The following is a 12,516-nucleotide window of genomic DNA, read 5'->3' as shown; positions in this document are numbered from 1 at the left end:
TTTAAATGCGATACGGCCACTTCACAAAATAATACGGAGTCCTCGTGATCGACGGCTCGTGCCGTGCTCACCTCAGAGAGCGTTTCGTTCAGGGTTCAGCCGGAGAGGCAGGACACCCCGCACTTACCCAGCTAACGTAAGGTCATTTAGCTAGCTAATTCTCCACCGTCGATATTTCATAATCAGATATTATATCTGATTTCGAAGAGGCCGATGTCCGAAACTCATGGAAAATACTCCTGGAAATGAGCGTGCGCAGCTCCAACCTAGCTAGCTATAGATGTGCCTCACAGTGACCAAACTCTCAGAGAACGAAGTGGAAAGCGCCCCTAGACTGCTGTTAGGAGCTGTTAGCCGTATATGCCGTTAGCTGAGCTAACGGGTCTGTTTTTACTGTGAAATGAAGGCTGTGAATGTGTGAGCCTTAACGCTGCCTCCGAAACGCGGTTCCTCTACACGCTGCCGTGTCTGTGGCCAGAGGAATGTCTCACAGAGATTTTCACCGGCCTCTGGTGACTAGCACAGCGAAACATCCACACTCAAAGCCGTGGTGTCTTCAAGGGACGTCGTATCAGTCGTGTTTCGCATCGTTTCGGAGAATATTCATGATTTTATGAAGAGTAAAAACGAGCTGGTTCATTTTAACAAGCTACCCTGGGTTGTAGTGAGAGCACCCAGCTACTTTCCGTTGCACCCTTTGCTGACACAGATGTGCAATTGACACGCACACATCTGGTCTAGACCACGTCAAGAAGTAGATCAATATGAAACTGTTGGCACCATGCCAGCATATAGAGGGGTTCAAAGCATTGAGAGCTGTGGGGCAGGGGTACTATGTTCTCTAGAATGATGGATGGTGCTCCATCCAATACTTTTGGGATGAGTTGGGGAGTTGGGGATGAGGTGGGGGTGGGGGGTGGTGATCATCCAGCATCTTGACCTCACAGCAGTGCTCCAAAATCTAGTAGAAAGCCTGCTTCCCTGGAGAGTACAGAGTTACTTCAACAAAAGCAGAATAACCTCTTTTTGATGCCCTTGATTTAGGAAGAAACAGTGAATGAGCAGGTGTCCCAATACTTTTGTCAATATAGTGCATACGTTTCAAAATAAGCTCTTTTATTTAACTGAAGATCTCCTCTTGGTTGGATGATCATCTAAGAAGTGGGTTGAACCGCACACTAACATAAGTTTTCTCGGATTGGATCATGTTCACTTTTCACTTGACCACATGAAATGCCAGGTGTAAACACACCCAGGACATGTTGTGATTATGCCTGTGCACTGCATGCACGCACGCACGCTTATTTAAAGGTAGATGATCGGCCACAGCTGGTGGTATTGCAGAGTTCCAGTTTAACCAGTCCCCCTTTTTTTGATGGAGCCAACACAAGAAAGTGTGAACCGTCTGTTATTCCGTCACTTTGTGGAAAACCCCCCACGATCTCCTGAAGACATACCACAGTATTACTCTGACTCTTTTCCATCTTCCATGTCCCAAAACGTCCTCTGGACCTTAGTGGCGCTGGCCCCTGCCAGACAGCTACAAGACAACGACTCCAATGACTGATTCACTGTTGTTTATCTCCTTCCCCCCCCCCCCCCCAAGATTTGATTGTGTGTAATACCCTGGTAGTAGCAGGTGAGAAACCATGTTTACAGCAGGGAAGTCACAGTAGGGAAGTCACAGGAAGTTAAATGGAAATGATGTACGTGTTGATGTGGTTTTACATGGGAAAGTAGAGGAGATCTCATCTGGTCACACTGGGGACACTTTTTTTTTTTTTTAAGTGCGAACGAAATCTGGCCAAAGTCCATCCACACACAATCAGCATATGAAATGTACGTTAAGGCAAGGTGTAAACAGCCTATAAAAGTACTCACTCTACTACCCCAAGTACCCTGAGAGTGTGATATTCTAGGATAGATTTGGTAGAAGACTGGATCAGACCTTATTTCTTTTCCAAATCCCATCTAGCATTTTCTGCTGGGATTTCTGCTGGCTCAATACCAAGACAAAATTGATTTTCGTCTGAAATAAATACAGTAGCTAGCACTGCCCAGACCAACATATACACCGATCAGCCATAACATGAACGTCCTTCTTCTACACTCATTGTCCATTTACCATATAGGAGCACTCTGTAGTTCTATAATTACAGACTGTTGTTTATCTGTTCCTCTGCATACTTTGTTAACCTTTCTTCAAATGGTCAGGAGCAGGTATTATTAGGGTGATGGGTCATTCTCAGCACTGCAGTGACACTGACATGGCGGTGGCGTGTTAGTAAGTGTTGGGCTGGTACGAGTGGATTAAACACTCCAGCAGCACTGCTGTGTCTCATCCACTCATACCAGCGCAACACACACTACCACACCACCACCCAAATAGTACTGGCTCTGTGGTGGTCCTGTGAGGTCTATTGAAGAACAGGGTGAAAAGAGGCTAACAGAGTATGCAGAGAAACAGATGGACTGCAGCCTCTGATTGTAGAAAAATATGGTAGGTGGATCAGATAAAATGGACAGTGTTATGTTATGGCTGATTGGTACATGTAATCAGTCCACACCAGTGTAAGCGGTTGTATCGCATTCATTTGTATTCATTGTTGAGAGATCAGAGTTGGAAAGGCAAGACGTATTTAAAGAGTGGCAGCCGCCAATCTGATCAACTGATTCATCCCTCTGAACCTGTTTTTAAAATCGAGACTTTATAAATGTTTTAATAGTCTGATGTTTATGGCAGAGGGCCTGAAGAGGCTGGAGGTGGTTATATTTTGTAGGTGATGTCGGTGTGAAGCCACTGGCAGTGGCATTTCCAGCTGAAGCTTTGCACATTATTAGTGCCTGTAAACATGATGGATGCTGGGGACCTTGAGCAAAGAGCAATATTTCCAGAGCCGGAGACAGCTCAGACATTCGAGGGCGGCTCGTGGTTCGTTTTCAGTCTCTTACAGTCAGGTAAGAGAGAGCGTCCTGTCTGCTGTGCGGGAAACAGACATTAGTGTTGGCGGTGTGTACACGTAAAGTCAGTGCGTGAAGGGGGCCACTTTTCATTTCAGGTAGAGTGCATTGTTGAGGCATGTTTTGCATTGGTGTCAGAGGCGAAGGAGGTTTTAGTGGCATACAGACGTTACGGTGTGGACAGTTCATGCCGTGATTGATTGCATCTCAAGATGCAACATCTCAACACCAGGCCGAATCTTCCAGCCGGTGATGGTTGTACAGTGTGCCTTGTTGTAAACACACGGCTGTGTTAGAGCATATCTAGGATAAAGAGCTTTGCATGTGCTTGATTCATATGTCATCATTTTCACTTAAATACAATCTGAACCAGTCTGAACCAATGGACACACTCAGCACGATTTCTTTAGTGCTCAGAGTAGGAGTCAAATATACACCACTGAAGTGATTAGGTCAGACAGCGGTGACTTATCAGTAAGGACACATGTCGTGCAAACCACCTCAAGCTCATCTTGCTGTCTCTCTTTCCTTCTGTTGCTCTCGCTTTTAGACACACACACACACACACACACACACACACACACACACACACAGACTCATTCTTCTTCTCTTTTTCTTTCTCTTCACCTTACTGGACCTTTTTCGTAAGTCATACATATTTCCCCTTAAACTGAACCTTTTTTCACCTAATATTGTTGATTAATCCTGTTTCCTCTGGCTGTCCAACAGAGAGTCAGAGCATTTATGTTCTAGAAATGTACATAAACAAGCACACAGAGACACACACACACACACACCGCCTGTGCATGTCATGTATCTCCCTCTTTTGAATTATTCAGATCCTCACTGGAACAAGTAATGCTGGACACAGGTTGGGGCAACAAAGACACACATGGGGAATGCAATTAAGTGATTGGCTCCTGGTCATGTGACGACTAACAAATAGCCTTCTCCGTCTGTTCAGCTCATTGAGCCCTGCATTGTGTCAGTAGCAGATGTTAAAGATTAGAAACTGGACACAGACACACACACACACACACACACACACACTGCCTGTCTCATCACTCTTCCCTGTCATCTCACAGATATCTCCGCATCGTGGGTCGATGGTTTATCTGTGTTATTTCCCTGAGCACATGCTGGCTCTGAAATTGTCAGTTGTTGTGAAGTTTGTGAGTAATAGGCAATGAGGAGTCATTAAACAGCATGAAAGGCTCAGCTTTTCCAAAAAAGGCTTGCTCTTCCTTTCTGTCCTGGCTCTGAAAAGCTGCTGCGTTTGTCTGGGACTTGGCTGTTGACCTGTGCAGCCACACAGCTCTGTGAGCCCTTTATCTGGGTAGACTCTGCCAGCGAGATTGTTAGTTTGATGCTCTGCTGACAAGCTGCCTATACCTGGACATACCCATGTCCACCAGGGTCTGAGTGTTATGGTTTGACCGATCATATCAGTCAACATTAAGGTTCTGGAAGTGAGATCTCAGTATCATGATATTTTTATCAGTTTAGCAGATATTTTGAGTTTGTATTGATACAATAAGATTAACAAAGCTGTGCTACAATTGCTCCCAGATAATCCATATATTTTGTGGATTATGTGGCAGCATTTTTGAGGGATACATTTATATTATTTATATATTTTGTGTAAATCTGCATATTAGTAGTATCCTGCTGTAGAGTAATTACCTGAGCCTGAGAATCCTATATTTCACAAAACTCTGTTCAAGTAACTACTGGCGTGTGTTTCATGTGTGACCACATTAAGTTATGTTTTTTTTCCATATTGGTCGGTCCCTAATGTAGGCGCACACCTCATGTGTGCTGAAGCGAGTGACAGCAGTCTGCTTTCCTTTCTGGGACTTCAGCATTTGCATCTCCTTAAAGAACACAAAGTGCGTCAGTCATGCGGCTCTAGAAGTGCTATATAACTGCTCTCTGTGATTGCGATTCAGATCGGCTCGCAATCCCGGGACCCCGTGGACCCCATATTTTAGTGTTTTTTTTTTCTGCTTAGGCGCACCTGATTTAATTCACCTGCTAATTAACAAGCCCTTCATGAGCTGAGTCAGGCGTGTTGGAGTAGGGAAATCACAAAAATGTGCAGTGCATGTGGTTCCTGGGGCTGACTTTGAGAAGCAGAGCTGTAGGAGATGTACTAATGTTGCATGAAGGAAATATCAGACTCAATATAGCTGTGGAGAGAAGCCCTCAGTATAAGGGCATCCTTACTTATTGCTTGATCATACTCTACTCAGGCTTTATTAGAGGCTGCTGATGTAAGTGAAAGTACAGAAGATGCGAGAAATCACTGCTAGAGATACAGAGGTGTACCAACACACCTTGTATCATTGTATGCCAAGCACGTTAGCAGATAGCAGATTTTTTCAGTGTTTGCATATTGCCACCATCTTATACCTACTATTAAGTCTTTTCCAATTTCCACCCACTGGCACTCCCCCTATGAAGAGTCACATTAAGCTAGCCAGCCTTCTTTTCACTCTGAACTGCATTAGACAGCTGAACGTGCTGGAGGAGATGCCTGTTCTGTTGCTCAGCTAATAGTCACACACCCTGGCTAGCATGGTGCTGAATGATGATAGGACTGTGAAGCCAGTTGTGCCTTCTTGAACTCTCTGCCATGGACATGCCATATGTTTATTTCTAAAATTCAAATGACCATATTATTATTTGCTTCCTACTTTGTGTTGCGAAAATTAGACAATGCACAAGCCGTGTCATTTGACTAAGGGTGCATAAACCTTTTCATATGACTGTAAGAACCCAGTCAGAATGGATCAGTCAAAACTCTCCAATGTTGTACAGTCCATATGAAAAGTCTGCAAACCAAGTTTTCCAAATGTTGAATTTTTTCGTCAGTCAGCGTACAGTTGTCCACAAAGAAAAAGCAAAAGAAGGGTTTGGAGTGTTTTATGAAGTTATTAAAAATTGAAGACTGAAATTTTCTATTTGCATAAGAATTCAGACCCTTGAGACTCCAAATTAAGCTTTGGTGGATTCCCACTTCTATTATTGATCCTTGAGATGCTTCTGCAACTTGATTGGAGTCCACATGTGACTGTCTGAATGAATTGGGCATAATTAGGATAGACACACAATCATGTGTCTCCTAGTCTCACAGTTGATGGTACATGTCAGAGAAGAAAGCAAGACCTTGCAGGAGCTTTGTAGCCCTGTATGGTGTGAAAGTACATAATGAAGAAAAACATCAAAACCACCACAAAGAAAAAAGAAAATACCCAAATCAGACATACATCCTTTACAAGTAACGCAATTTACATATTCTAATCAATGTAGAGCAGTATATGCATGTTGGAGAACAGTATCTACATTTATTCCTATGTCTAAATCTTAAATCTAGTGCTACCTGGGTGTCGATGCTGGCTTATTTAGTTCACTATTTAGAGAGTCATGAGGTATTTGAGATTCAGCCAGGAACAGTCATGCACAAAGCTCAATTGTCCTCATAGACACGACAGACAACACTGAAAACAGTTTTCAAAAATCACCACCTTGGAGAGCGTTTTCAAACAGCTCTAGTGACCAAAAAATGTGTTTTTATGTGGATGGGAGGCAAAACACAGACAATGAGTTCCAAAAAAGATCCAGATATGTGAGGAGGCAGGATTGTTTATTGAAGGCCCAGATTTGGGAAAGGATACAAAAAAATAAGCAGAACATTTTTGCAGTGCCCAGAAGTATGGTAGCCTCCATTATTCTCAAATGAAAGAAGTTTAAAACTACCACTCTTCCTAGATCTGGCCGCCCAGCCTAACTGATCAATCCGAGACAAACGGCTTTAGTAAGACAAGTAACCAAGAACCCAGTGGTCACTATCTAAAAGATGAAGAGATGCTTTGATGGAGATGGGTAAAGCTTTCAAAGGGCAGCCATCAGTGCATGCACTCAACAAATCAAGCCTTTATAGTAGAGTGGGCAGACAGAAGACATTCCTTGCTAAAAGGTACCTGACAAGGTACCGTTGGGAGTCTGGTCTGATGAAAATATCATTGAACTGTTTGGCCACAATTCCCAAAGCCGTGTGTGAAGGAAACCAGGCACTGAGCGTCACCTCATTAACACAATCCCTGCAGTCAAACACAATGGTGGCAGTATCATGCTGTGGGGATGTTTTTTTGTGACGCATGCAGAAAAATATAGAGCAATCCCGGATGACATTTTCCAAAGTGCTCAAGATCTCAGGCTGGTGTGACAGCTTATGTTCCAACAAGACACTGATCCAAAGCTGACTGACAACAAAACACAGGAGTGGCTTTGGGAAGACATCTGACCTGAACCCAATAGAGCATCTCTGGAGATATATGAAAATGACTGTGCACCTACATATCCCATCCAGTCTGTTTGAGCTTGAACAAATCTGCCAGGAAGAATAGGAGAAACTCTCAAAAGAATGGTGTGACAAACTTGTAGAATCATTTCCTAGAAGACTGAGACTGTAATTACTGCCAAAGGTGCTTTAACTAAGTACTAAGTGAAGTGTCTACTTATGTAAATGTGACATTTTATTTTCACACAATGTTGAGCGGACTTTTGTTTTTACTAAATTTACAAAACATACATTCCCAGACACTCATTTTTGTGCTGTTTTGAAAACTTTGAATAGAAACAACGTCGTACCACATCCAGCCAAATCAAGAATTTAATCACTTGTTATACCCCTACGAGCTGCACCATAGCCAGAATGAAAATGATGCTTAATGTGAGGTAAAATGGGGAATAATTATGTAACACTGTCATCTGGAACATGTGGAAGTGTGCACCTACAGCAAAAATTGGCATCATTTGTGGTCCTGTACTAATATAACCCCTTTCAGAGCGAATAATTCCATGCTGAATAAAGAATAAGAGAGTCCTCTGCGATATCATATTCCCAGCGTGAAAAAGCCTCCAAGCAGCAGTGAGTTATTAGTCAAGGCTTCTGTTAGAGCCACAACCAGATCCTAGTGCTACAACCCAGTGCTACAACATTTAGCAATGTTTGTGAGGATAATAAGAGTCTTTATTGATTGTGAAATTGGCTTGTATGAATAATTTTGCTCACCATGGCACACACTGCTGTCGGGCCACACAAGATATCAGCTATAACGTCTGCTGTGCTAATACGCAATAACGCATGTGGTGAAAATGGGCCTCTAACCAGTCACCGTGTGCTGTGAGCCTCCTGACCAATCATAGATTTCTGAGGGTGTTTTTAGGAGTGTGAGAATGAAACTAATCATAAAGTATCATTCAGTATAAGCTTTTCATTTTAGTATGCACAGGCATTGAACATTAAACAACAGCACATTCGATAAACTGGTGCTTATTTTAATACTGATTATGATCATTATTAAGTATCAAAAAAATTAATCATGCAAACCAACAACAATGGGAAAACCATGAACCACTCAAAAAAAAGAAAAGTACACTCATAAGTGTATATTAGAGCAGGGCTAACATTAGCTCACAGCCCATGAATTGTTATAAAATAGTGCTACAAAGTCAGAAACATTACCATAAAATCATAAGACTTTTGATTTTTGCTAATTGCGAGCCAATCTGAATCACAATCACAGAGAGCAGTTATATAGCACTTCTAGAGCCGCATGACTGACTTTTAATGAGCCCTAAATCAGTCAGACTGAAATCTGATCGCTGGAATGGAATATGCTGTTATTACTGGTGTTTTAGTTGTACTGGGAAGGATTGCGATTGAGACGGATGTGTTTACACTGCTGTTTAACATGTGACTCAAGTGCATCTCAGACCACTTCCTGATATGGTTCGAGTGATTGGATCTGTATCTGGTTTAAACACATGATGTGACCAAGTGTCAAAAAGGTCATGTAATCCAACTAAAATAAATACAGTCACAGTACAGCTGGCTAATCTTTATCCATATCAGGGGAATGTTATTTTTATTAAATATAATTATATATGAAAATGTTACACATGCCATATATGCCACCCTCTAAACAAAAGACTTTCTATATAGTAGTTATATTGGATTCTTTGAACTGTTTTTGGTGTTATATAGAATCCTTTTATAAAAGGTGGTATATACATCAATCCGCCATAACATTAGCACCAATCCGTGGTAACATGTGGCACGTGGTAACATTTAGCTTTTTTGGTATTCATTGATCTTCACCTACAGTGGTGTCTGGGGTGGAATATATTAGGCAGCAAGTGAACAGTCAGTTCTTGAAGATGATGTGTTTAAGGCAGGAAAAATGGAAACCCAAAAGAATCCTCAGACTCAGCTAGACAACTGGGTCAGAACATCTCCAAAACATCAGACAGGTCTTCAGGTTTTCTGTTGTGCAGTGGTCAGTACCTACTAAAAGTGGTCCAAGTAAGGACAACTGGTGAACTGTGGACAGGGTCATGGGCACCTAAGGCTTATTGATGTGCTCCATGTGTGAGGATCTGCTGCTAGTGTCTTGGTGCCAGATACCACAGGACAGTCTTGTGGAGTCCACGCCTCGAATGGTCAGATCTATTGACCTACTCAATATTTGGCACTACTGTTATGGCTACATGTACATCTACAAAAGGTTTTCAACCAACCTGAAAACCCATTTAAGGAGGTTAGGAAACATTTATGCATTCAAATTGTTCTTTGAGATGGTTTTATATAGAACTACTGCCTTTACTAAAGAACCCTTATAGAACCCTTTTTTGAGAGTGCAGTTGTAGTAGTATTTTGTCTATATCGTGCAGCACTGAAGGAGGCGTGTGCTGGGATGCTTTTAAATTGCATCCCGGGTTTAACTTTGGCATTTTCAAAAGCACTGTAGGTACAAGCTGTCTGTTTGAAACGTCTGATTAAAATTCCTGTGCACAGTGATGTCTGTGTGTGTGTGTGCGTATGTGTGTGGAGGAGAGAGTAAGTGAGTGAGTATACAGGCCATTACATAGGACTGGTGGGATTAACCCAGTGAAGTAAAGCTCTGCCCACTTCTCTTTGGTATGCCAGATGTTATGTTGCAGTCCTTAGAGTGTGATTCTTTACACTTTAATATACTTTATTACTTTAATGTAATTTATGTTTTTATTTTAATACAACTTAAACATACTATATATATACACACTATTCTGAGCAGAACCCTCCCAACATCTTAATCCATATTCATATTCTCCAGTGTTGTCTCAGCCAGGCTGTGCTGCCCATTTAAAGTCCATTACTGTAAGCATGTGTGTGTGTGTAAAGCAGGTGGGTTTACAGGATGCTGCAGCTGAAGCTGGCTTTATTGTGTTGGTTAGTCTCTGTGGCTCTGATTAGAAGCTGAAAGAGACAGCTCCTTGCTCTCTGGGAGGGCTTAGAAAAGTGAATTACGAAAGACTAGGCTCCATTTAACTGAGCGTCAGACAGGATGTGATGGGACAAAAATGAATTTGTGCATTTAACCGGCTGGATTGAGGGTGAAGAGTTGAGTATTGAGTTTCACATGTTTGCAGCTTGTGTTTGATTGCTGCAGAGAGAGTATGCAGATGTGTTCTGATACGCTGCACACATTGAAGGACTGTTTGCAGTGAATATTGCTTTCAAGTGTTTGTGACAAAGGATCAATGATTTCATTGTCAACAAAGTCAAGTTTTGTTTTTTCCAACAAGTACTAAACTGAATGTACTTCATTTTGTCCTTACCCCAAACTCAACTCATCAACCAAACACTGAGGTTTAGTTCTTTAGTTTTGCATAACTAACGAACTAACGTTAGTTAACATAACTAAGGAATTGTTATAACCACTCAAACATTGTTGAGTTATTAAAGCAGAACCTTAAGTATTTAGTGCTCCTGGGCTCCCCCTACACTTCAAATGTGTAATTCAAGCTTTGAGACACTGCTTTAGGGCACACTCTACACATGCATTTCTGGACAAGCTGTAGGATGCAGAATTGTCACTGAAAGTGAAAGAAGCATGTGGTCTACAATAATATTACAAGAATGTATATAAATATGACCACGTATGAGGTTACGCAGTGTTACGCAGTTCTTACGCAGTTCTTACGAGCGTTGTTTTTCACCAGAGTTACAAAATGCAGTTAGCAGTGTTCCGAGCCCAGAGTAGCAGCAATATGGGTGCCATTCTCCCTATTACAGGTCAGTGGAGTTTGGAAGCTGTTATTTTAAAGGTAAAAATGTTACATAATTGTTTTACGTATGATCTCTGATCATCTTGCCTATGTGGTTTCTAATACTGTAAGGCATATAAATGATCTCACATTGCTAACAACTTAAGAGTCAGTGGAATACTGAATTTATCTGCACATTTGTCACTTTTTATAGATAGCAGTTTGTCATACATTGTGAGAAACCACATAAACTTGTTTTTGGGGTAAAATGGTAAATTAAGTACATTTCGTTTTTCGCCAACTTATCTCTAAGCTAAGCGGATTTATTGAGCTTTTGCCCAAAGCCAGTTTTGCTGCTGCTTGGGAAATAGTTTAAGCAGAAATGAACAGAAAGTTAACACATCTCACAGCTCAATGCTGAATTACTCTTTGAAATGCTCTCTGTTTTTGAGTAGATTTGCTTGAGTAGCAGATCCAGTGTTTTGTTTGGATCTTTATGTGCATTGTACATTAAAATCTGTGTAGAAGTGAGTGTTTACATGTGTATGAAAGAGCAAAATAACTAACTAAGCATGCCATACAGGGTGCATTTCAAACTTATATAAAGAAGAGTTGTTTAGACTGCACTTTGAAACTGCACTGATAGAAAAGCAGCAAATCCTCTGTCTAAGATAAATAAAAAAAAAACGGTCCACTACCTTTATGGATTTGGAATAAATCGATTGATTGAAGTGTAGACTTTCAGCTATAATTCAAGCTGTTTAACAAGAATGTTACACTTACCATTGTACCACTGTAGTGGTTGGTGTGGTGCAACAGATAACACTACTACCTGCCAGTGAACTACCACACCATGTGGGAGACTGGGCTTCGATTCCCGGTCTGGGTGACTGTGCTGCGCTACACCAGTAAGAGTGTAACTAGAGTCCTTGGGCCAGATTCCTAACGCTACATTGGCCCACCTCTGTAATACCAGTAACCTTGTAAGTCGCTCTGGATAAGAGCGTCAGCTAAATGCCTTAAATGCCGTCAGCTAAATGCCGTAAATATCATTTAGAAATGACAGCCCTTTTTACATAGACCCTCCATTTTTACATGCTCGAAAGTAATTGGACAATTAACTTATAAACAGTTTCATGGCCAGATATGTTCCCTCATTAGTTCTCAACATACTAAGGAGATAAAAGGTCTGCCATTGATTCCAAGTGTTGAATTTGCATTTTGTAGCTGTCAGGATGTTAGGATTGGCCAAATCCACAATTCAGTACATTTCTAAAAAGTAGGAGCTCAGCACGGCCAACCTTAGAAAAACAAAAAACAAACCTGGAAGAAAAAAAAAAAGTACAAAAAAGTACAGTGAAATGATCCTTTCCTTGGTGATGGACAAAACCCTTGAGGAGGAAAACTCTTGAGGAGAATTGAATTGGATCAAGATTCCTTGCACAGATGCAACCAAGATTA

The 12,516-nt window shown here is 41.5% G+C and overlaps 1 protein-coding gene across 1 annotated transcript in view; it reads left to right on the top strand.

Moving 5' to 3' along the window:
- raver2 (ribonucleoprotein, PTB-binding 2) overlaps window positions 1-12,516 on the top strand; it is an 81,313-nt gene that overhangs the window by 1,355 nt on the left and 67,442 nt on the right. The window lies entirely within an intron of this gene.

The sequence above is a fragment of the Salminus brasiliensis genome, chromosome 7 (genome assembly GCF_030463535.1).
Source record: "Salminus brasiliensis chromosome 7, fSalBra1.hap2, whole genome shotgun sequence".
Lineage (NCBI taxonomy): Eukaryota > Metazoa > Chordata > Actinopteri > Characiformes > Bryconidae > Salminus > Salminus brasiliensis.
Note: the sequence above shows the minus strand (reverse complement) of the source record. Positions and strands in the feature narration are given on the sequence as shown.